We start from the raw sequence: 24,917 nt of genomic DNA, 5'->3' as shown, positions 1-24,917 counted from the left end.
GCTTGATGGAACTAGATAATGTCAGTGTCAATGTGTTAAGGCTAGGCGGGCGATTAGCATACAAAAAATCTACATGCAAATTAATAAATACTCATTTCTCTCTCTTGAGAAATGCTATGGATTGTCAACGGCAGAGTTCTAACTCGGCAGTTACAAAATTATGGGGGACTTTAATTTAAGCAACATTTCATCGCTCCATCAGTGCTTCATTCTTCATTCCGCCTCTAGCCCCACATTTCGGGGGGCTCTGGGAGGCCGCTGTGAAGTCAGCCCAAACCCTTTTACTGAAGAACATATCGGAGGCCAATCTCACGTACGAAAAGCTGGAGGCAACGTCTTCAGAAATAGTGGCAATTCTCAATTGCCCCTCAATCAGATCGCCAGCTCATTTTCTGGTTGGCTCTTCACTTTTGGCTGCTTCAGACGAGCGCATCTTCAAACCACAGTCTACCACTCAGCTAAGCTACTTGAATCGATTGCAGGGGGAACCGTTTCTCAAGCAGCAGTTTTGGGTATGTGGCAGCGGAATTACATACACACCCTACAGCGTCGGAGAAAATGGAACACTAAAAAAGCAATCATCCAAACGGGCCAACATGTCATCGTACATGAGGATAACACACCACCACAACATTGAATCCTAGCTCGTGCCGTTTCCGCAATCCCAGGAAAGGACGGGAAGGTTCGAGTTGGGGATCTACAAACTTCAAAGAACGTGCTGCGACGCCCAATTTATAAAATTGCTCCTCTTCCAATGGAATAGTTGAAAGATCATGTATCCTGCAACGGGGGGAGTATGTCTGAAAGGGGGAAATACATATAGAAAAAAATAAAATTCAATTTTTTTTTTCATAAATTGGAAGAATAACTTTTTAAGAATGTGTCCTAAAAGTTTCACTAAGAAAATCAAACTACTGTGGCGTGCAAGACTGAGTAATGCTTACCACTATTGACTTTGGATACGCATTAAAAAGTTATTAGTAAAAGAAATTAATGCAAATGTTGTGTTTATTTTAACAAATTCGTATACAAAATATAACAAAAAACAAGAGATAACGCTATAGTCGGGTTGGTGTCCCGACTATCTAATACCCGTCACTCAGCTAAAGGGAGTGCGAACGCTGTACTCGGATTGGTGTCCCGACTAATAATCGTAACTCAGCTAAAGGGAGTGCGAGGGAGATAGATATATAAATTTTGATTGCGTATAACTTTTTAATGAATGGTCCGATTTGAAAAATGTCTTCTACATTTCGATAGGTATAAATATACACAACAAAATTGCATTTATTCTTCTCGGAAATCTTTAAAGATGTGGGCGCAGGACCCATTTTAAAATCGTTAGTGGGCGATTGTGGGCGTTAGAGGAAGCGTGGCGCTCGGCTAAAATAAACTTGCGCTGCGTAGGAAGCCAAAGAATATGTGTGGGAAATCTCAACCTTCTAGCTTTTGTAGTTTCTGAGATCTCAGCGTTCATACAGACGGACAGACGGACATGGCTAGATCGACTCGGCTAGTGCCCCTGATCAAGAATATATATACTTTATGGGGTCGGAAACGCTTCCTTCTAGCTGTTACATACTTTTGTACGAATCTAATATACCCTTTTACTCTATGAGTAACGGGTATAAAAACTAATAGGTCTCATTAAGAAATAAAAAACGAAATAAACTCGCAATTTTTTACGAAAGATTTTTAAGAAAAATTTCGAAATATTTTTCCTTGTATTTTTTTATGATGTTTTAGGGGTAGTACTCAACCCAACAAAAAGTCGTCCAAAACAAAAAACTTCATATGAAAATAAACGTCAAAAAATTTTGTTTCATATGAAGTTTTTGTTTTGGACGACTTTATGTTGGGTTGAGTACTAGCCCTTAAATGGAAATATCTCAGTGCAATTTTGTATGAAAAGGAGGAAAAAGCGGGTAAAATTGTAATTATACCCGTTACTCGTAGAGTAAAAGGGTTTATTAGATTCGTGCAAAAGTATGTAACAGGTAGAAGGAAGCGTTTCCGACCTTATAAACTATATATATTCTTGATCAGGGGCACTAGCCGAGTCGATCTAGCCATGTCCGTCTGTCCGTCTGTCCGTCTGTATGAACGCTGAGATCTCAGAAACTACAAAAGCTAGAAGGTTGAGATTTCCCACACATATTCTTTGGCTTCCTACGCAGCGCAAGTTTATTTTAGCCGAGCGCCACGCCCCCACTAACGCCCACAATCGCCCACAATCGCCCACAATCGCCCACTAAGGATTTTAAAATGGGTCCTGCGCCCACATCTTTAAAGATTTCCGAGAAGTATAAATGCAATTTTGTTGTTTATATTTATACTTATCGAAATCTAGAAGACATTTTTCAAATCGAACCATTCATTAAAAAGTTATACGCAATCAAAATTTATATTTCTATCTCCCTCGCACTATCCAGTACAGCGTTCGCACACCCTTTAGCTGAGTGACGGGTATTAGATAGTCGGGACACCAACCCGACGTTCTGTCTTGTTTTTAGCTATTTTCAAATAAATCATAAAAAATACAAGAAAAAATATTTTGAAATTTTTTTTTGCAGTTATTATTAATTTTGCTTGGGGAAAAACTTTGCATCAAAACATTTTTGATGCGTACCCAAAGTCAATAGTGGGAAGCATGTACTCAGACTTGCACGCCACTGTATTTTGGAACTTACATATACCAGGATTACTGCACCCACTTCCCTTGTGCAGTAGATATATTTAATTACTTTAAATGCGTTTTTCTCGAAATCTTGTTTTTCCCAGCTGCGTATCGTGTACCTAAAAAGTAATGGTTCGATCATCATGCTGCTTTTACAGAAATGTTTGTAATGAAATTGCTCACTGTCTGTACCTACATTATGTGAAAATTTGTATGTGTAAACATTTTTTTATTAAGAAAAGCCACAAAAAAAATGAAAAAAAAATTTTTTATTTTGCCAGAGTGCCATTTGGAGAGTTTCTAAGATTTTTCCAATATTATATGTTCAGACAGTTTCTACAATATCTCTCTTTAAAATAAACTTGGTTTCATAAAAATGCGATGTTGTTGCTTGATGCAAAGTTGTTAAACTAAAATCGTTGTCTTTACTAGTAGGTCTAGCGTTTACAAAAATTTTATTTTACCACTTTGTTAAGAATTGATGAGGCAATATGAGGATAATTTTTCATTCGGGAACCGCGTGTATTCCGGCGTATAGAATTTTTTAATTAAAAATTTCCTTACAAAATATTTAATTTAAAAATTAAACATTTTTAAAAATATTTTTCTGAAAGATATTAAGATGTCCCACAAAGTTGCATACCAAATATTTAAATATCTCAAACGAGTCTGCATAACTAAAAAATCTGAGCTTAATTAGAACAATTTTTTTTTTAAGTAAACGGTAAGAGTTAGAAAAAAACAAAAAAAACCGATCCTTGTATTTCAATCCTTTATCGAAAAAAAAAGTTTCGATCGATTCTGAGATTTGACCCAAATGGGGCTGGCACGTTTCACGTGGAATTACCCAAATGTATCCCTGAAGCCGTTTAGGATTGCTCTAGAGTAAAAGCGCAATAATAAATTACAAAATTCGGTTTATGAATATTCTCAATGTAGGGGAGAGGATTAAGAAAAGGGCACTTACAATTTTTTGTATGGTAGAAATTTTATTTAAAGTATAAAAAACGTTTTCGACTCTTTTTTAATTTTTTACTCGAGCTGTGATTAACCGATTTCGGCCATCCAAGACTCATTTTACAGGTAATAAGGTGTGTTTCAAAATTATCCGACCCAACTTTACAACGAAATTTACACCACATTTATCTGCATTTTGTATGGTATTATCAAGAATATAATGCAGGGTCACATCATTTTTAAATTTGTTGGAAAAAGTGAAAAAAAACGTGAAAATAGTTAATTTTAATCTAAAAAACAATAAAAAGGTGAGTGATAAAATGAATTTTGTTTTTTTATAACCTTTATTTCAGCGTTACAAAGGTTAGTATCACAGATATTTTCGCCATTAATAAATATACGCCTCCTGATGCTATCTTCAACACAAATTCTGCATTTCAGTGACACTTGAAATGTTTTTAATCTTTACCAGTGGTAAATGGTGTGAGGTGTGTTCATTAAATGGTTGTATAAATAGTACTTCAGTACTAACTTAGTTGTTTAACTTAATCAAAATATTACATTTATTTCAGCCAGGCCGACTGAGACTTCTTGGGACCAGAAGTGTTGCGCCTGCGTTTGTCATATTTTATTTTTTCTTCTCATAGTTTTTGATATAGATACCCGACATAAAACAACTGAACAGAAGGTAAATGATCGGCCATGGCAAACCAGGCATAATTTCTGGAGAGATCCTTTAATTTTGTGCGGAGACCTAATAATGGTAATTAACCTTATTATTATTCCTGGTCTTACATTCATATCTAAATTATGTTTGATATTTTCAGAAGACAGACAAGAAATGGATATCTAAGTACTGCATTCGGCCAAGCAAAACCCGGGAATGCTTCGGGCATTAAAAATTTGTAGTTCTAATGCTTCGATTGTAAATATTATTAATTAATACACAAACAAATATTACAAAAAGCATGATTTTTATTGTGGAAAATCAGATACTGCAAAGCAGTGCAAAACCAAAACTGCGAGGTTCTGGAAAAACCAAAACTGGGAGTGTGTGGAAAATCTATAATGCGGGAAGTCGAAAAACCAGTGGATTTTGTCCTGCATTCTTCTGCCAGAGATCCAGATAGAAACCTCATTTCCCCCTTACTTTTTCTGTCACCCCCGTGTATTTTGAAACCAGAGATGGAAGAAATGTAAGGGGTGAATGAGGTTTAGTCCCTTCCGCTTCTTTGGAGAAACCTCTTGAAAATATGTTATTTTCCAGAGGAATTTTCCCGGTGGGTGACTAAGGAATTGAGATTCGCTCAAATTCAAATTCAAGATAATACTGATATTCTTTTGCTAAAAGAATATTTCATTTACATTTCCACAACATACTTACATAAGACATTTTGTAACCGATTTTTGTGAACTAAAATTCAAATCGCATTGATAATATTTAAATAACATTAAATATTCAAACCAATTGATTATCTTGCTCTTTATTACACGTGCTCATATTGTTTAAACAAATTCAAATGTTTAAAAAATTTGATTCACGGCTTCCCCGCCCACCTGCCTTCCCTATTTATTAATATAATTCTAATCAAGGTGAAAAATTAATGTAAAAACTAAAATACTGAAACAAAATATCAATGATAAAATGCAGTAATTTGGAATTGCCTTTCTTGATGTCTTTTCTTAAATTAGTCAAATATTGCTCCGCATATTTGTTTCCCTTATAATAGTTGTCTACTGTGGATACCTTCCAAAAACCCCCCGGTAGCAAATTCGCTAAGAGTATTTGGTTTGTACTTACCCATGTGCATAAAATTAGCTTTGCTACATTCTTAGGTAACTAATTAATTATCAAGAATTAAAATCTTTACAAAGAGTAAACATAACTCGGTTTAAATAGTTTAAAAATTGCATCTTTAAGAAACAAAAAATAGAAATAGAAAATAGAAATAGAAAATGTAGAACGAGGTAGCAAGGCCAATATCAACAGGATTTGTTTTAAGGGACCGATGAAATAAAAATAAGCCTAAAATTATCCTATCTCTGGCATTCATTTTTTTAAAATAAGAATTGGAGACATTAATTTTTTTTTTAACTGTCGAAGGATAAACATCCCATCAGATTTTGAAGCGGTTGTAACATTTCAAGGCGAACTTAAATTAAAAATATTCCCTCAAATTTTTTAAATTTTAATCAAAATTATTATATTGGTTGTTGGAGAGCTATGTAAGACTTTTAGCAATTTTTTTTAAGAATACAAGTTTTTTTTTCAGAGTTAAACGCTAATCGGTTTGGAATTGAATTACAAACTTAACGCGGCGTGATAATCCATATTTTAGCAGTTTTTTGCTTTGTTTTCGATAAAGTACTGCTTTGAAATTCATATTTTTGCACTCTTAATTCATACAAAAAAATGCATAAATTTATCTGGGGACAGCAATAGTCAAAACTCTTCGAAATTGAAAAAGAGTTTAATATTTTTAACATGTAAATTTAATCAAATTCGTATCCTATCTATTTTTTTCTTAAAGAAATTTTTTTTCAAATAATGTTTTTAGGCTTTAATGGCAATGGATTGGGAATTTAATTACATGCTCAACGCAGTATGACATTCTATATTTAAATAATATGTTTTGTACAAAATACTAATGTTTTGAATGAAATTTGTGTAAGGATTTGTGTCGAAAAAGGAATCTGTTTGTTTCTGTTTTGTCCATCTGTTAACTTATGCAAACAATCCATAATAATTTTAAAAAGATTTAAAAAAGACACATGTTTTTTTAAGTAGTTTTCAAAGGACAAAATATTTTTGTTTTTACGGATATCAAGGGAAAAAGTTCTGATAAAATCTTTTCTCGGTTTATAGAATAAAAATTATGAATTTTTTAAATTTAAAATAAGTACCAAAGATAAAGCAATGCTTAATTTTAAATTTTAATTTCCACAGGCGAAGCTGCGGGCTACAGACCCTGCTAGTATTGAATATTTCTCTCTATACCTTAAAAAAAGTTTTTTTTCGAAGTCATATCCCACAATTCGTCTTAACTTTTGTCTGGTCAATATTCTTAACACTTTTGAATCAAATAAGAATCCTGTTCAGTGTTCAAAAATCATTTACAAAAGTTAAGACGAATTGTGGGATATGACTTCGAAAAAAAACTTTTTTTAAGGTAAAGAGAGAAATATTCAATATTTATTTATGGGTCGAAGATTAGAAGGATCAAAGATCAAGCCCAAAGCTGGATTACTCTCAAAATCGAATCTTTTAGTTTATATTTAACCAGAAAAAAAATTTCGGGTAAGTTTGATCATTGGAACCGGATAAAATCAATGGTGTCGTATAATTATGAAACACCTTAAAATTAAGATTTTGTTATAACTTATGCCACGGAGGCAAATATTATCACTATGGACGGCAGTCCATGTAGTGACGAAGCGCACCAGGAGAGTGTGCGAAGGCGACTACTATATATACACGAAGAAATGAAAATCTACTGTGATGGTCCGAGTATACTGAATGATACACCTATCGAAAGGTATTGCGAAAACTAACAGGATTGCATACCAAGACTTAAAGAAAATCAATTGGCTTGGGAGAGAGAGCGGTGAAAGTGAAAAAGTGCAAATTTCGAAATTTTTAGCTGTTGGGGCCGGTGGGGATAAATGCCCCTCGCAATGTATTAGTTGTGTTCCTATTGAAAATACCCGTCGAATGAGGGGTCATATGATAAATTCCGACGCTCCGTTCAAAAGTTATAGCCAAAATAAGATTTTCTTCTTCTTCCCAAAATGAAAATTTAATTCTGTTTGTCAGTTTGTCCAAAATATGTTTTTTAAGTTCTGAAAATTTGATAAACCGTTCATCACATCGATATAAAAAACTTTTGTTCTACCACTTTTGGAAAAACCCGCTAGTTTAGCGGAAAAACAGCTATAAATAGCTAAAATTCGGAAAGCCGCAACTTCTATACTACTAAAGCTAGACTTGTGCTGCATCTCGTTTGAAAGGTATTTTTAAATGCTATTAACGCCCTCTATCTGCAATTTGTGTAAATGTGATAGTTAGAAAGATATGAACAAAATAATTTTTTTTTAACTTTCTTTTTAGTTTTTTTTTTAATTTTCTCAAAAACGGCTCTAACGATTTTCCTTACAACTTTAAACTGTATAGCCCTTGAGATTCCTTAAATTTTGGTATATATCATGTTACTGTAAAAAATCACATTTAAAAGTTATTAAGAAACGACAATGGCCACTTTTGCCAGCTCAGAACAACTAACGCTTCCTGAGTGTTGAAATCATGAAATCAGTTAATTTCCATTTAACAGTTCCATATAGGAATCTTTTGTTCGACGACTTTTGGAAAAACCCTCTTCTTTAGCGGGAAAAAAGCTAAAAATAGCTAAATTTCGTTAGTTTTTAAGTTCTACACTACTAAAGGTACAGACATGTGCTATACCTCGTTTAAAAGGTATTTTCGTTAGTTTTTAAGTTCTACTCTACTAAAGGTACAGACATGTGCTATACCTCGTTTAAAAGGTATTTTGAAATACTTAAACGCCTTTTTAACTTAATTTGTTTAAATACAATGGCTTACAAATTATGATTGACCAATTTAAATTTAAATGTATATATTAGCTCCTATGAGAGCAAATGTAAACAAACAAAAACTTCTGATATCAAATAAAAACACCTCTTAACGACGTAAAAAACAAGAGACAACGCTATAGTCGGGTGCCCCGACTATCAGATACCCGTTACTCAGCTAAAGGGAGTGCGAAGGAGATGGAGAAAAACTTTGATCCGCCGTAACTTTTTAACGAATGGTCCGATTTAAAAAATTTCTTCTACATTTCGATAGGTATTGATAAACACAATAAAACTGCATTTTTACTTTTCCAAAATATTGAAATTTTTAAAATCGTATATTAGCGATTGTGGGCGTTAGAGGGGGCGTGGCACTGTTTTGAAACAAACTTGCGCTGCGTAGGAACTCCTACAATCTGCATGCAAAATGTCAATCTTCTAGCTTTTATAGTTTCCGAGATCTCAGCGTTCATAGACTTTCTAATATTTTCTCATTCGGCACGCTGCCGAACCGGCGAAGGCAGGGGGAATGCCTGTGAAGGGAAAAAGGCTGGAATAGTTTGCTAGGGCGGGCCGAATGAGAAAATATTAGAAAGTCTATTTAATGACGAGTGTAATAATTTTTCGTCACGTATGTTGAAATCAGAACTTTTGTATGTTGAAGGTGCGATCGTCACTAGTTTTTTACCTCGTTAAGAGGTGTTTTTATTTGATATTGTTTTCACATGAAATTCTTTGTTTTGTTATAACGATTAAATACAAACACAATCACCTTAATACGACTTTTAATAAAAAAAAATATTTAAGAAATTTATGGTGTATAATTTTGAAACACACCTTAGAATGCCCTCTCACTTTCTTATACAGAGCGTTGAGATCCATTCATTAGTTTAGAAGCTACAATTTGTCAAACTTGAAAAAATGGGAAAAAACGAAAAATTGCTGGCATAAATGGCTTCGTTAAAAATACACGCCTAAAAACCGAAATTGGTTTTATAACTTTTATAACCAAAATCGGTTAATCGCAGCTCAAGTTAGAAATTAAAAAAGTGTCTAAAACGTTTTTTACACTTTAAAAAAAATTGGTACCATACAAAAATTGTAAGTGCCCTTTTCTTATTCAGAAAGATCCACCTTACCAGAAAAGAAAGGTTTCATGAAGTGCGTATTTGATCAATTTTTTTTTGTAAACTGGTGTTCTGTCGCTGTGAAATGGTTTTAGTTTTACTCAAACATTTTTTGCAATTTTTTTTATGTAGTTTGGAATACATTCGCTTGGGACAATTAGCACGGAATATTTTGTCTCACCGTTTTGTAAAGCGATTTTCTTTACCCCTAGCCTTAAATTTCTGGCTGTAAATGTAAATGAGACATTTAGTTCCGAAAAATTGCACATATTTGCATTCAGGTATAGGATAAATTAACAACAGAAGACAGGTCCATATGTCATAAAAATAACACTGTGCAGCATTTTTAGTGCTTTTTAAATTTACCTCGATGGATGCTATATTTTAGGATTCGTTACGAATTCCCAAGTTAAACTGCGTTTTCCAAAAAGTTCCCCGACGCAAGGATTCTTAGCAAAAGGACCTCAAAGTTCGAAAAATGCTGAAATTGGCCATCTTTGCGGAGCTCTCAGAGGCAAATGGATGCATGGTTTGATTCGATGTTAACTTTCTTTTTAGTTTTTTTTTAATTTTCTCAAAAACGGCTCTAACGATTTTCCTTACAACTTTAAACTGTATAGCCCTTGAGATTCCTTAAATTTTGGTATATATCATGTTACTGTAAAAAATCACATTTAAAAGTTATTAAGAAACGACAATGGCCACTTTTGCCAGCTCAGAACAACTAACGCTTCCTGAGTGTTGAAATCATGAAATCAGTTAATTTCCATTTAACAGTTCCATATAGGAATCTTTTGTTCGACGACTTTTGGAAAAACCCTCTTCTTTAGCGGGAAAAAAGCTAAAAATAGCTAAATTTCGTTAGTTTTTAAGTTCTACACTACTAAAGGTACAGACATGTGCTATACCTCGTTTAAAAGGTATTTTCGTTAGTTTTTAAGTTCTACTCTACTAAAGGTACAGACATGTGCTATACCTCGTTTAAAAGGTATTTTGAAATACTTAAACGCCTTTTTAACTTAATTTGTTTAAATACAATGGCTTACAAATTATGATTGACCAATTTAAATTTAAATGTATATATTAGCTCCTATGAGAGCAAATGTAAACAAACAAAAACTTCTGATATCAAATAAAAACACCTCTTAACGACGTAAAAAACAAGAGACAACGCTATAGTCGGGTGCCCCGACTATCAGATACCCGTTACTCAGCTAAAGGGAGTGCGAAGGAGATGGAGAAAAACTTTGATCCGCCGTAACTTTTTAACGAATGGTCCGATTTAAAAAATTTCTTCTACATTTCGATAGGTATTGATAAACACAATAAAACTGCATTTTTACTTTTCCAAAATATTGAAATTTTTAAAATCGTATATTAGCGATTGTGGGCGTTAGAGGGGGCGTGGCACTGTTTTGAAACAAACTTGCGCTGCGTAGGAACTCCTACAATCTGCATGCAAAATGTCAATCCTCTAGCTTTTATAGTTTCCGAGATCTCAGCGTTCATAGACTTTCTAATATTTTCTCATTCGGCACGCTGCCGAACCGGCGAAGGCAGGGGGAATGCCTGTGAAGGGAAAAAGGCTGGAATAGTTTGCTAGGGCGGGCCGAATGAGAAAATATTAGAAAGTCTATTTAATGACGAGTGTAATAATTTTTCGTCACGTATGTTGAAATCAGAACTTTTGTATGTTGAAGGTGCGATCGTCACTAGTTTTTTACCTCGTTAAGAGGTGTTTTTATTTGATATTGTTTTCACATGAAATTCTTTGTTTTGTTATAACGATTAAATACAAACACAATCACCTTAATACGACTTTTAATAAAAAAAAATATTTAAGAAATTTATGGTGTATAATTTTGAAACACACCTTAGAATGCCCTCTCACTTTCTTATACAGAGCGTTGAGATCCATTCATTAGTTTAGAAGCTACAATTTGTCAAACTTGAAAAAATGGGAAAAAACGAAAAATTGCTGGCATAAATGGCTTCGTTAAAAATACACGCCTAAAAACCGAAATTGGTTTTATAACTTTTATAACCAAAATCGGTTAATCGCAGCTCAAGTTAGAAATTAAAAAAGTGTCTAAAACGTTTTTTACACTTTAAAAAAAATTGGTACCATACAAAAATTGTAAGTGCCCTTTTCTTATTCAGAAAGATCCACCTTACCAGAAAAGAAAGGTTTCATGAAGTGCGTATTTGATCAATTTTTTTTTGTAAACTGGTGTTCTGTCGCTGTGAAATGGTTTTAGTTTTACTCAAACATTTTTTGCAATTTTTTTTATGTAGTTTGGAATACATTCGCTTGGGACAATTAGCACGGAATATTTTGTCTCACCGTTTTGTAAAGCGATTTTCTTTACCCCTAGCCTTAAATTTCTGGCTGTAAATGTAAATGAGACATTTAGTTCCGAAAAATTGCACATATTTGCATTCAGGTATAGGATAAATTAACAACAGAAGACAGGTCCATATGTCATAAAAATAACACTGTGCAGCATTTTTAGTGCTTTTTAAATTTACCTCGATGGATGCTATATTTTAGGATTCGTTACGAATTCCCAAGTTAAACTGCGTTTTCCAAAAAGTTCCCCGACGCAAGGATTCTTAGCAAAAGGACCTCAAAGTTCGAAAAATGCTGAAATTGGCCATCTTTGCGGAGCTCTCAGAGGCAAATGGATGCATGGTTTGATTCGATGTTAAAGTTTTTTAAAAGATACACCCTTTATCTTTTAAACCCCATACTTAAAAAATTTTAAAGATTTTTTTAAGGCAGAAACAAATTCTAGAAAACATAGTCAAAAAACATAAAAGTATACAGATGCGGTAATATTGTATTGATTATAATTTTACTATTAGACTAATTGGATAAGAAATAATTACAACATGAAACTTTTAAAAACACAAGGCGGCAACACTGCTACTATTTTGACCGCAGCTGTATGTTTTTCAGTTTTTTGACTATGTTTTTTGGAATTTATTTCTGCCTTAAAAAAATCCTAAAATTATTTTATGTATGGGGTTTGAAAGATAAAGGGTATATCTTTTAAAAAACTTTAACTTCGAACCAAGCCATGCATCCATTTGCCTCTGAGAGCTCCGCAAAGTTGGTCAATTTCAGCATTTTTCGAACTTTGAGGTCCTTTGCTAAGAATCCTTGCGTCGGGGAACTCTTTGGAAAACGCAGTTTAACTTGGGAATTCGTAACGAATCCAAAAATATAGCATTCATCGAGGTTAATTTTTGATGTCATACTATATTTTTTTAGTTTAGCTGAGGATCAAACTAATTAGAAACTAACAACTGGGGCAAAACCATGGGGAAATATGTTTTATTCAAGGCTAACGGTTTTTGGCTTGGTGGACTTTTTCGTGGAAGTGCAAATATGGCAGTCCGATTTTGATAAAATTTAATTTAAAATTCAGAATTTAAAAAAAAAGCAAGAAATTAAGTAACGTCGGCCAGCTGACGTTTATATACCCCTGCAGAGTGGAAATACATTGGAAAAATAAAAGGGATGTTAGTATTCAAAAAGTATGCACCAAAAAATCCCTTAAGGGGTTATATACCTTTTTTTTTTTCAAAAAAAAACAAAAAATTTTTTTTTGCTGAATCTTAAAATATATCCCTTAGAGAACATTTGCCCAAATTTTCATAGTTTTGTGTATGCGCAAGCATATATATTTAATAGTTTATTCACAATATAGCAAGTTGATAAAACAGTGCAAGACTTAACGTACGGTGTGATGATAGAGGTTATAGTTGATATAAGGCCAGGGGATGGCCTGACCGCTGCTGCAGGGAGACCTGCATAGGTTGACGATTGCGTACAGACTGACTGGTAGAGAGCTGCCCACTTCGCATACACAACACCCCTTAACACCCAGATGCATTGTAATATTGTGGGGGTTGTCGCTGACGCCTGGATCTTCGCGGTGTCACTTCCGCTTGGATCGGCTCCAAAACTGACGCTAGTCGCGCTGGCGAGTTCTCTGTATTTACGGCGTGACCCATCGACGGTGATACTGGGTCTGGAACGGGGGAAGAGTCGTCAGAAAACGAAGACGGGGTATTAGGTTCGCGAGCTCGAAGCTGGTCTAGATGACGTCGAACCACACGGCTATCATCGAGGTCCACTGTGTAAGATATAGGTCCAGTTTGCTCCGATACGCGACCTTCAATCCATTTCCGGCCGCTTGAATAGTTTCTGACCCAGACTGGGCTACCTGTAACAAAACTCTTCTTATTGACTGGTTCAGAGTCCTTACCCAATATGATTTCGTTTGGCTGAATCTTATCAAGAAATGATTTGAGTTCCCGCTTCAGGAGCAACTCTGCTGGCGAATGTCCCGTTGTCGAATGCGGTGTGCAATGTTGGCTGAACAGATATCGGGCCAGAGCTAGATTTATGTCAGTATCTCGTTCCATCTTCTTTAAGAATCCTTTTGTGCTTTGGACCATCCGCTCAGCTTGCCCATTGGTCGCCGGGTGAAAAGGTGCCGATCGGATATGGCAAATAATGTTGTTGCTCATAAATTTTTTAAATTCATCAGATGTAATCGCGGTTCCGTTATCCGAAACCAACTCGTCCGGAATTCCATGAGTAGCAAAAAGCTGGCGAAGGAACGCGATGGCGCAGGCTGCTGATGTAGACTTGACAACGCTAACCTCGAGCCACTTTGAGAAAGAATCAACGACCAAAAAGAACACCTTGCCTTGAAACGGTCCTGCAAAGTCAACATGAAGACGCGACCAAGGTTTCTTAGTAGATTCCCAAAAGTGTACTTCCGATTTGTGCGGCTCATTTCGAGTTTCCTGACAGGCTTGGCAGCGCTTAACTGTGAGCTCGATATCCGCATCAATATTTGGCCACCAAACGTAGCTCCTCGCCAATGCTTTCATTTTTACGATTCCAGGATGATGCGCGTGAAGAGCGGCTAGTATCTCTTTCCGATCAGTCGTGGGAATTAAGGCGCGATGTCCCCAGACCAAGACTCCCTTGTTAGCTGATAACTCATCCCGTCGCATAAAGTATGGGTACAGATCATCGGCTCGATTAATTTTGGTACTGGGCCACCCCCTTAGCATCCAGCTAAGTTCTTTCCTAAGGACTGGCTCCTTGGCAGTATGCGAGGCGAGTGACTGTGCGCTGACAATAGGTTGGGATGCCCATTCGATCATTAAAACGTCCTCCTTGGTAGATGTTTGCGGTTCGGTCAATATCGGGCAACGGCTCAAAAAATCGGCATTACTTATTTTCGCTCCAGGACGGTGAATGATAGTGAAATCCTATGCACTCAAGAAAATGGCTCGTCTCAGCATTTGGTTCGAAATGATGTTTGGCACTGCCTTTGATGCGGTAAATATGCCTAGAAGCGGGAGATGGTCTGTGATCAAGGTGAATGGACGGCCATACAGGTAGTTATGGAACTTTTTAACGCCGGAAATTAGTGCGACCGCCTCTCTGTCGATTTGTGAATAGTTCCGCTCTGCCTTAGACAACGTTCGTGAATAAAATGCTATTGGCTTTTCCGTTCCGTTTTCCATTTTGTGACTTAGTACAGCTCCTATTCCATACGGAGAGGCATCGCAGACCAAAACCAAGGGTAAATTCTCGCTGTAATGGACCAATACTGCATCTGAGACGATGAGCTGCTTTAACTTTTTGAACGCCTCCTGGTGTTGATGCGACCATTTCCATGAAGAATTTTTATTTAGAAGGCGATGCAATGGCTCTGCAATTGTAGCTTTTTTAGGAAGAAATGAATGATAAAAATTAGTAAGCCCTAGGAAGGCTTGAAGTTGTTTCTTGACCTTGTCCACCGAGGGCCGTATGCCTAGGGCGTCGATTTTGAACCCCAAAAACTCGATGGTAGGGACTCCAAACTGGCATTTGTCTCTGCGCAGGCGAAGACCGGTCTTATCGAAACGAGAAAGGACCTCGTTAAGTCTGACTGACAACTCCTCGTCAGACTTTCCCATGACCACAATATCGTCGAAATACGGCAAAACTCCCGGTATATTCTGAAGGATATTCTCTATGCAGCTCTGAAAAATTCCGGGGGCTGATGATATCCAGAATTTCAGCCTGGTGACCTTGAATGCGCCCTTGTGTGTGGAGATAGTCTGCATCATTGCTGAACGGTCATTTACTGACAGCTGCTGAGAGGCTTGCGCTAGATCAATTTTTGCGAGTACTGACCCGCCTTCTATTGATGCTAGAAGTGTGTTTATGGCCGGAATTTGATGGCAATGTGGTAGGACTGCTGTGTTCAATGTCGATTTGTAGTCTCCACAAATGCGAATTGATCCGTCTTTTTTAATGACAGGAACCGTAGGTGTGGCCCATTCGGAATACTCTATCGGCTCTAAAATTCCTTGTGCGCACAGGCGATCGAGTTCCTCCTCATAAGACATTTTAAGGGCAAAGGGAATGCGACGTGGCGGCAACCTGATTGGAGGAACTTCTGGATTGACGTGGAGTACCACTGATGGCCCGGTGTATCGTTCTAGCTCCGTGGAAAACAGATGCTCGAATTTCGTTAATACCGATGATATGCTACTACCGCAGGTGACACCATGAATTCCTTCGATACGGATCCCCAAAGGCTCGAACCAGTTACAGCCTAATAGGTTGACTCCGACTCCAGAGACTACGATCAGGGGCAAGTTTTCGATCTGACGCCGATTATAGTATATGGTTGTATCAGTTATCCCCTTGACCGGGATTGGGTTCTGCTGGTAATCATTAAGTTCTAAATGACACCGTGTTAGATCTGGCTTTTCGTTTGGCCAGATGTACCTGAACGTCGATTCCTTCATAATGGTCACCGGTGATCCAGAGTCTACTTAAAATACGCAAGTACGGCCGTTGATTGCGATTGAGACTGATTTCTTTTGGCTGACCAGCGGCAATATCTGGCTTACACGAGATGTCCCATTTCGGTTCGATAGGGAACTTGGCGTTGGAGACCCGTAACTCGAAGACCGTGTTTGAGGAGCGCTGCGACACACCTTCTGTATATGGCCGGTGCGACCGCAGCCGTGGCAGGTGGCGTTGCGGAAAGGGCATTTCTTGCGAATGTGTTGGCCTCCGCAACCCGCGCAAGGTCCTTCGGGTACGACTGATGTACGTGGCTTTAAATTACGACTTGTGCGAATGCCATGAATAGACTCACCGCTTGGATCTGAGTGGGAATCACTTTGTTTCCGCATAGATAAGGCACTGATGGCTGCTGCCTCACTCGTTACAGCTCGCTCCAAAACCCGCTGCACAGTAAGTCCATTTTCTGCGAGTAAACTTCTTTGCAGGCCTTCATCCCGCATTCCGCAAACAAAACGATCACGAAGCATTCGATCTAGGGCGCTTCCGAAATTGCAGCCCACAGCCAAACTCCGCAAGGCCGCCATGTACGCCCCCACTGATTCGTCGGAAAGCTGGTCCCGATTATGGAAATGTTAGCACGCAGCAATTTCGGATGGGCGGGGAGACAAATGAGCGGTTAAGACGTGGTATATTTCTGACAATTTCAACTCGTTGATTTGCCTGGGAGATGCCAGTGACGTAAGGAGTTCGTACAATGGCGCTCCGGCCAGTGTGAGAAACGCCGCTTTCTTCCGCGATTCATCTTCGATGTCGTTGGCCAGTAAATACAGTTCGAAACGCTCCTTGTAGGCAACCCATTTTGAGGGAGTAGTTAAGTCAAACGATTCCAGACTTCCAACAGAAGCCATAATAATGCTTGACACACGCTTTTTCGTTTCTGATTCCAGTCTATCGTCGGATTCTTCTTCTTCTTTGACCCTATCGGCGTTTTCCTTTTCAGATTGTTTCACAATTATCTTCTTGTCCATCTGTACAAGTAAAGAAAAAACAGAAGCTCATCCCGCTGAGCTGAAATATCGGCGGAGTTATTCTGTTCGATACCGTTCTTTGCTGTTCTCTTTTCCCCTTCTCTTCGTTCTTGCTGTTGTAATCTAACTTGGACTCAGACTTGCACAGTTATTCACACGCTTAGTGAAATCCCATCCTCGTCGCCAATTTTGTGTATGCGCAAGCATATATATTTAATAGTTTATTCACAATATAGCAAGTTGATAAAACAGTGCAAGACTTAACGTACGGTGTGATGATAGAGGTTATAGTTGATATAAGGCCAGTGGATGGCCTGACCGCTGCTGCAGGGAGACCTGCATTGGTTGACGATTGCGTACAGACTGACTGGTAGAGAGCTGCCCACTTCGCATACACAACACATAGAGATCCGAATAATAGTTCTATAGGAAAACAGCGTTTTGTCTGCTCGACTTCAATAGTTGCATATACTCAACGTACAACTTTGAATGCGATTATCTCAAAGTCGTGTTTTTCCAAAAGTGCCTTCGCTGTGACCACGATTGCACAAGAACTATTTGATCGATCTTCTTCAATTTTTTTTAAATTATTTGTAATGATTGTGCCGAGTTCGTGAACGATTCAGTTTTTTATGCGCCGATTTTGATTTCGCAGATCATTTTTATACCCGTTACTCGTAGAGTAAAAGGGTATATTGTATTCGTGCAAAAGTATGTAACAGGGAGAAGGAAGTGTTTCCGACCCCATAAAGTATATATATTCTTGATCAGGATCACTAGCCGAGTCGATCTAGCCATGTCCGTCTGTCCGTCTGTCCGTCTGTCCGTCTGTCTGTCCGTCTGTCCGTCTGTCCGTCTGTCTGTCTGTATGAACGCTGAGATCTCAGAAACTATAAAAGCTAGAAGATTGGCATTTTGCATGCAGATTTTAGGAATTCCTACGCAGCGCAAGTTTGTTTCAAAATGGTGCCACGCCCCCTCTAACGCCCACCATCGCTTATATACGATTTTAAAAATTTTAATATTTTGGAAAAGTAAAAATGCAGTTTTATTGTGTTTATCAATACCTATCGAAATGTAGAAGAAATTTTTCAAATCGGACCATTCGTTAAAAAGTTATGCGTGATCAACGTTTTCTATCTCTATCTCCATCTCCCTCGCACTCCCTTTACCTGAGTAACGGGTATCTGATAGTCGGGGCATCCGACTATAACGTTCCCTCTTGTTTTTTAATAAAATTCTTTGAACTCAAAAAATTAACTTTTTGGAAAAATTGTTACTGTATGCAGAAAAAACCAAATATTCTAGAAATTAATCGTTCACGAACTGGAAATAATACTATACTAATACAAATTTGTTGCTTTTTTGAATTCAGTTGACCTGCTGGACTTCCATCGTGGTCACCGCAAGCCGCTTTAAAAAAAAAAAGGGTTCCGAGAGAATCGCCATAATTTCGTAAATTATTCATATTTTTTCAAGAACAAACGCTTGTTGTTTTGATAAAAACATGTACTATCAATAAATAATAACTTCAGTGTCATAAAATAATTGCTCCACACCTGAAAAAAAATCCAAAGTTCCCTCAATTTTTTTGCTCAAAAAGGTATATAACCCCTTAAATTTGGTTCTTTTTGAGAAAAATATAATGGTATTCTTGCAGATCGGCCCTTTGGACGGTTTTAAAAACGTTATCGCTTGATCATTGTGTTGATGCATTCATGTATGGTATTAATTGGTTATAAAAAAAAGGACAAACAAATTTTTTATGATGGTCAATACTCGTTCCTCTTGCCCTAAAGAATTCGCGGTGTCGTTGTATTAAAGAATTCATGTATATAGGTAAATACAAATTGCCACCATAAGAACATACAGCTGCGAAAAAAATAATAGCACCACTAACACAAAAAAATTTTAACTAGTCACCCTACTCACATTTTTTAACTTTTTTAACTTTTCAAAACGGGTTTTAAATAGTAAGACTAAACATAATTTGAATATGAAAAAAAATGTTAGCTTCATAAAAGGTTTCCGGACTTATTTAAGAAAATCTATGCAAAACTGGAAAAACATACGAAAAAAATAATAGCACCACTTCTCTAAAAATAGAATAAAAGGTAGACAAATGACAAATGGGTAACTTAATCTTTAGTTGGCGGTAGCTAACAAGTAAATCTAAGTTTAAAGTGTAAATATCTTTTGCGATTTTTGGATATAATGACTTACTATCGATTAAACAAGTCAGGACCCTACCTATAAAGGAATTGGGGCCAAAAAGTCATGATATATTTTCAAATTTTGTTCGGAAATGATTTAAGACGTTTTAGATTAACTGTATAAACTGTCTTTAAAAAAAAAACTCGAAGATTTTTTGTTGTGATATGGTCAAGCGAGTACACAAGTCAATGTATATTGCTTACTGAGTACTTTCGAACTCTTTCTTTGCTATCCTGACCGTGATCCTGGCCGGATTTTATTGGTCAAAGATTCATTTAAGAAGTATTTTGTATTCAGTTTAAGCTACGAATTACTACCGTATTACTATTTACATCATAGGATGATTCATGAACGATGTATTCATCCGTATTGATCTTATTTCAAAAAGGAAAAACAAGCCTATGTTAATACTAGGTCCATGCTCAATAAATAGATGTTTTGGTACCATTTCTTTAGTCAATTTAGGTGTTTAGAAGACACATGACTTCTAAAAAGGATTTCTTCTTACCCAATTTAACTTTGCCTTCACACATTCTCATAAGTTTGCGGGCATTAATTTGTAAGTTTTTTTGACGAGCCCTATGCCCTTTTAAATGTGTTTCGCATTTCGAATAGGATTTTTTTTTGAAGTGCATATTTTATAAATTTGTTTATTGAAACATTATCCAACTATTAAAATATTCGCTATTATTTTAAGCACGTGTTTTATTTTAGTTTTGGCCCTGATAAGATTCTTTGTGCTTTGTGATATAACATTTTGAAAGGAAAAATGGGCCAGGACTCTGTTTTTCTGTGTTATCCTTCAAATTGTATGCCATTCTTAATAAAGATGATTCAAAACCTAACCAATCCAACCGGTTTTCATGACCGTTTACCATCCAATATGTTTCTTTTTTGAATATTTTTCTTTTCCGACGTGGAAAATTTTCCACATGTCCTTGTATTGCCAAATGGTTATCAATTTGATGTCTGGATATCAGGAAAAGTTAGGTTTAGTCAAATTTCATAAAATATATCCTTTATACACAAGAATATTAGCGCATCGTACCGTTTTATTTAAAGAAAACGGAAGTGGTGCTATTATTTTTTTCGGCCTTTTTTTGACTTTTTTTCTTAAAATCTGAAGAAATCACTATGGACGGCAGTCCATGTAGTGACGAAGCGCACCAGAAGAATGTGCGAAGGCGACTACTATATATACACGAAGAAATGAAAATCTGCTGTGATAGTCCGATCGTAATAAGTAATACACCAATCGAAAGGTATTGAAAAAAAAACACCTCTAAACGAGGTAAAAAACTAGTGACGATCGCACCTTCAACGTACAAAAGTTCTGATATCAACATTTGTGACGAAAAATTATAACACTCGTCATTAAATACACTTTCTAAGATTTCCTCATTCGGCACGCTGCAATATAAAATGCCTATGAAGGTAAAAAGGCTAAAATAGTATGCTAGGGCGGGCCGAATGAGAAAATATTAGAAAGTGTATTTAATGACGAGTGTAATAATTTTTCGTCACAAATGTTAGCTTTTATTTCCTTGACATTTAAAAAAAATTAAATAATTTAAAATAACATGTTAACCGTGTTTTATATAACTTACTAAAAATGTCTAAAAAAAAAAAAAAAAAGCCAACCGTGCATATCGTATAACTATATTTTTTTTAAATTTGTTTTACCCACAAAATCGCCATAAATCAAGTTTGAGTTTTATTTTTGATCACGACGAATAACTGTTATTTGTCTACTTTTATTATAAAACTAAAAAAATAACAGTTATGTTTTGAGTTTCACTTTACGAAAACAACTGTTAAAATGTGATTTCTAACATAAAACTCATAACCGTTACGGTCCATGGTTAAGAATCCTTTCAGTTTTTTGCGATACCTTTTGATTGGTGTATTACTTGCTACGATCAGACCATCACAGCAGATCTTAATTTCTTCGTGTATACATATGGGCCGTTCTTTTACAAACCAAACAGATTTGGCCAAAAAAAATTTCACATTTTTTAAACTTTTTTTTACATTTACTATTTGGAAAATAAGTAATCAAGTGTATCAGAATTTGGCGAAAAACATAAAAAAAATTAAGTGACTTTCCGATTTTTTCTATAAAAACTATATATATATATATACTATATATATTATATATTATAAAGTGTCATTTAAATAACATCCACTAATATTTATAGCCGATACTAACGTCTAATATATTGGTAGCAAAGCAATTGCTGGAAGACTATTAAAAAAAGGCGTTTTGCGGTGACCACTGTATCTCCTCCAAAAATTATAGGATTTCCATTCTGCTTTTACATTTTGCTTAAGAAAAGAAAAAACCCGCCTTCTGGAAAGCGCGATTTTTAATTTTTTTTTTTTTTAAGAATTTGTTTTGACCTTCTAGAGTCAAAAATGCGTTCTTCAACTAAAAAATACTATTTGGGCTTAAAAAAAAAATACTTAATGTTAAAAAATAAAAAAAAAACACTTTCCAGGGGGCGGGTTTTTTTTATGCAGAAAAATATGCGACAAATTTGAAAACGATCGGTTGAGCCGTTTAGAAATGCCGATGACCACGGACTTTTAAAACGTGGTTTCGAGAATAACGCACTTAAAGATGCACTTACGTACCTAAAGTCTTCGAAGTTAGGGTACTAGTTTTAGCATAACTTCTAAAGTTTTTGTTTGATTGACTTAAAACTTTTTTTGTATAACCTTAAGATGTTAATATACAAGAAACATTTTTTTAAAAAAATCGATATTTTTTTGCAAGACTCTTCCCCCTCCCCCCCTTAATATATTTATTAATATATTTAATAAGTGTGAAAGAGTAGCCCTACTTGCTTCGACGTAGGGCTCATTCTATATCGACTCGGCTAGTGATACTGATACTTTTGTGATACTTTTGCACGAATACAACCCTGTAGTTCTCAAGGGGGCCGGTGGCACTTTCGGGGTAGAAAAGGGATCGACCACCCAGTGGTCCCTTAAGGGTCAATAGGTGGCGTGTGTATTTTTTACAAGAGCAAAAGAGTTATCGAAGAGTGAACACTTCTATGTGAACACTTCTATATGAGTTAAAAAAATTGTAAAATGAAATTTTTGACAAGTATATAATGATTTTAATAACGAATACAACTTTATTTTGTTTATATAAAAAACAAATTAAAAAAAAGTTAAAATAATAAAATAAAAACTTAATAATGAGATAAAATAAAATAATAAATGATAGAATTTTATTTCTTTTTATATTATTTATATTTAATAATGAGCAATTTAGCTGCAGCAATATTTTTAACAATAGCGGTGGTTCAGAAGCAAAACGTTTTCTTTCCTTCCATAACAAGCGGATTTTATTGGTGCTTAGATATATAAAATAAATATATAAGTACCTAATTTTATATACATAGAACTAAACAAAAATAATATTAGCGAATGTTTTTATTGCCATCGATTATACGATATCGGTAGTCGCAATATTAATCGTAACGGATTGCCATAACTACCCAACCCCGCTACCATCACTAACCCAACGTTTGCGCCAAATTTTGTAAACATTGTATTTAATTTGTCTTATTGTACATTTAAAGTGTTATATTTTGTTGTGATCTGAAGTGTCGTCAACAGGTGAGTAACACCATGAGTTGTGCAAGTGAAATACCTAATAATGTGTGATATTTAGCCATGAACAGCAACAGGCACATTCGTCGATTTGTTAAAGAGGAGAAGGAGAAATAGTGGTGCAAAGGACTCCTACGTAAGTCTTTTTTCTTTGATATAAATATTTTAGTGAAATTTTCTTTCTTTTTAGATTAAAGCCATGAGATCGTTGTTGCTGCCAGAAGGGGGCTTAAAAAAACTTGGGGAGGGTTCTCACGGATGAGTTTGTTGTGGGATTTAATGTTGGCCTTTGGCCTTTCTGGAAAAAAAAGCCGTAAACTCCTTTACACATTTCTATGGTGCACTTCACGGTATGTTATTTTTATAACTGTATTTTTTATAATACACTTAGTTTCTTGATTCAATTTCAATCTATTTACTTAGAATGCCATCTGTCTTTAATCCTATTTCTTTCTGTCTTTTTCAGCTTTTCACTTTTAAAACATGGTTTGATGTAAAGAGGCTTGTATAACAAAATCTAAAAATATATATTTAAACCCATGCAGAGGGAATTATAATTTAGTCCAGAAGTTTGTTACGCAGTAAAGGAGACCTTTTCAAACCTATAAAGTAAATCCATTTAACCATGTCCGTCTGTCTGTCGGTTCAAGTTTCAAAAGCGTGAAATAAGTCTACATTTAACTGTTGGTTATTCTTATTTTATATTTATGCTTTTCTAGTCACAATTTTATTCCTGAAAGCTGCAAGGGTATTAAAACTTTGGCTTGCCGAAGTTAGTTTCTGTTCTCATTTTATTTTAAAACACTAAAATCTTATTTTTTTTTTAGATATTGTTTCAGAATCTGGTAATGCAGAAATATTGATTCCCAAGGCAATTCAATTGCAAAAGAAACGATTTTTTAAAAATAAATCCAAATCAAATAATAACAACAATGAGGCACTCAACAAAAACGTGTCAGCAGAGGAATTTGTTCAATAAATATAAATTAAAAAAATAGAAAAATTGTCTACTTATAATACAATAAATTAATTTAACAAAAAGTATTTTTTCTTGGGAAGTTTCATAGCATTCAGCTTTTTTGGTATTGAAAACACCAACCCCATTTCATATCCCTTTTCGCCACAAAAGGGACCGATAGGTGATCCCATTTAATACCCCTTTTCGCCACAAAAGGGACCGATAGGTGGTCCGATAGATGGTCCGATAGGTGGCCCCTTTTGTGGCGAAAAGGGGTATAATATGGGACCACCTATCGGTCCCTTTTGTGGCGAAAGGTAATGCAGAACTTCGCCATATGACCACCGCCTAGGACATGCCGTGGTAAAAGTGGATAGAAATTTACATTGCGGGTGGTATGAACGGGAGTTAGTCCCAAGCCCCCGGTGTATGGCGATTTCGCTAGTTCGGGACCAGTCCCGGCGAACTACAGGGCCCTGTAGTTCTCAAGGGGGCCGGTGGCACTTTCGGGGTAGAAAAGGGATCGACCACCCAGTGGTCCCTTAAGGGTCAATAGGTGGCGTGTGTATTTTTTACAAGAGCAAAAGAGTTATCGAAGAGTGAACACTTCTATGTGAACACTTCTATATGAGTTAAAAAAATTGTAAAATGAAATTTTTGACAAGTATATAATGATTTTAATAACGAATACAACTTTATTTTGTTTATATAAAAAACAAATTAAAAAAAAGTTAAAATAATAAAATAAAAACTTAATAATGAGATAAAATAAAATAATAAATGATAGAATTTTATTTCTTTTTATATTATTTATATTTAATAATGAGCAATTTAGCTGCAGCAATATTTTTAACAATAGCGGTGGTTCAGAAGCAAAACGTTTTCTTTCCTTCCATAACAAGCGGATTTTATT

The 24,917-nt window shown here is 35.7% G+C and overlaps 1 protein-coding gene and 1 long non-coding RNA gene across 15 annotated transcripts in view; one reads left to right on the top strand and one right to left on the bottom strand.

Moving 5' to 3' along the window:
- The window catches only part of PDZ-GEF (PDZ domain-containing guanine nucleotide exchange factor), a 152,485-nt gene that overhangs the window by 93,873 nt on the left and 33,695 nt on the right, over positions 1 to 24,917 (bottom strand). The gene's annotated exons all lie outside the window — the stretch shown is intronic.
- On the top strand, positions 22,811 to 24,090 carry LOC138913551 (uncharacterized). Of its 4 annotated transcripts, none has more exons than XR_011419330.1 (5): positions 22,811 to 23,052; positions 23,108 to 23,182; positions 23,237 to 23,396; positions 23,513 to 23,547; positions 23,874 to 24,090. It is a non-coding gene; the product is annotated as an uncharacterized lncRNA (long non-coding RNA). The 4 variants fall into 4 exon arrangements; XR_011419327.1 differs by having other exon boundaries at positions 22,813 to 23,052; positions 23,513 to 23,539; XR_011419326.1 differs by lacking the exon at positions 23,513 to 23,547 and having other exon boundaries at positions 22,819 to 23,052.

Source organism: Drosophila takahashii, chromosome 2L (assembly GCF_030179915.1).
Source record: "Drosophila takahashii strain IR98-3 E-12201 chromosome 2L, DtakHiC1v2, whole genome shotgun sequence".
NCBI lineage: Eukaryota > Metazoa > Arthropoda > Insecta > Diptera > Drosophilidae > Drosophila > Drosophila takahashii.
The sequence above is the reverse complement of the archived record's forward strand: the minus strand, read 5'-3'. Positions and strand labels throughout refer to the sequence as shown.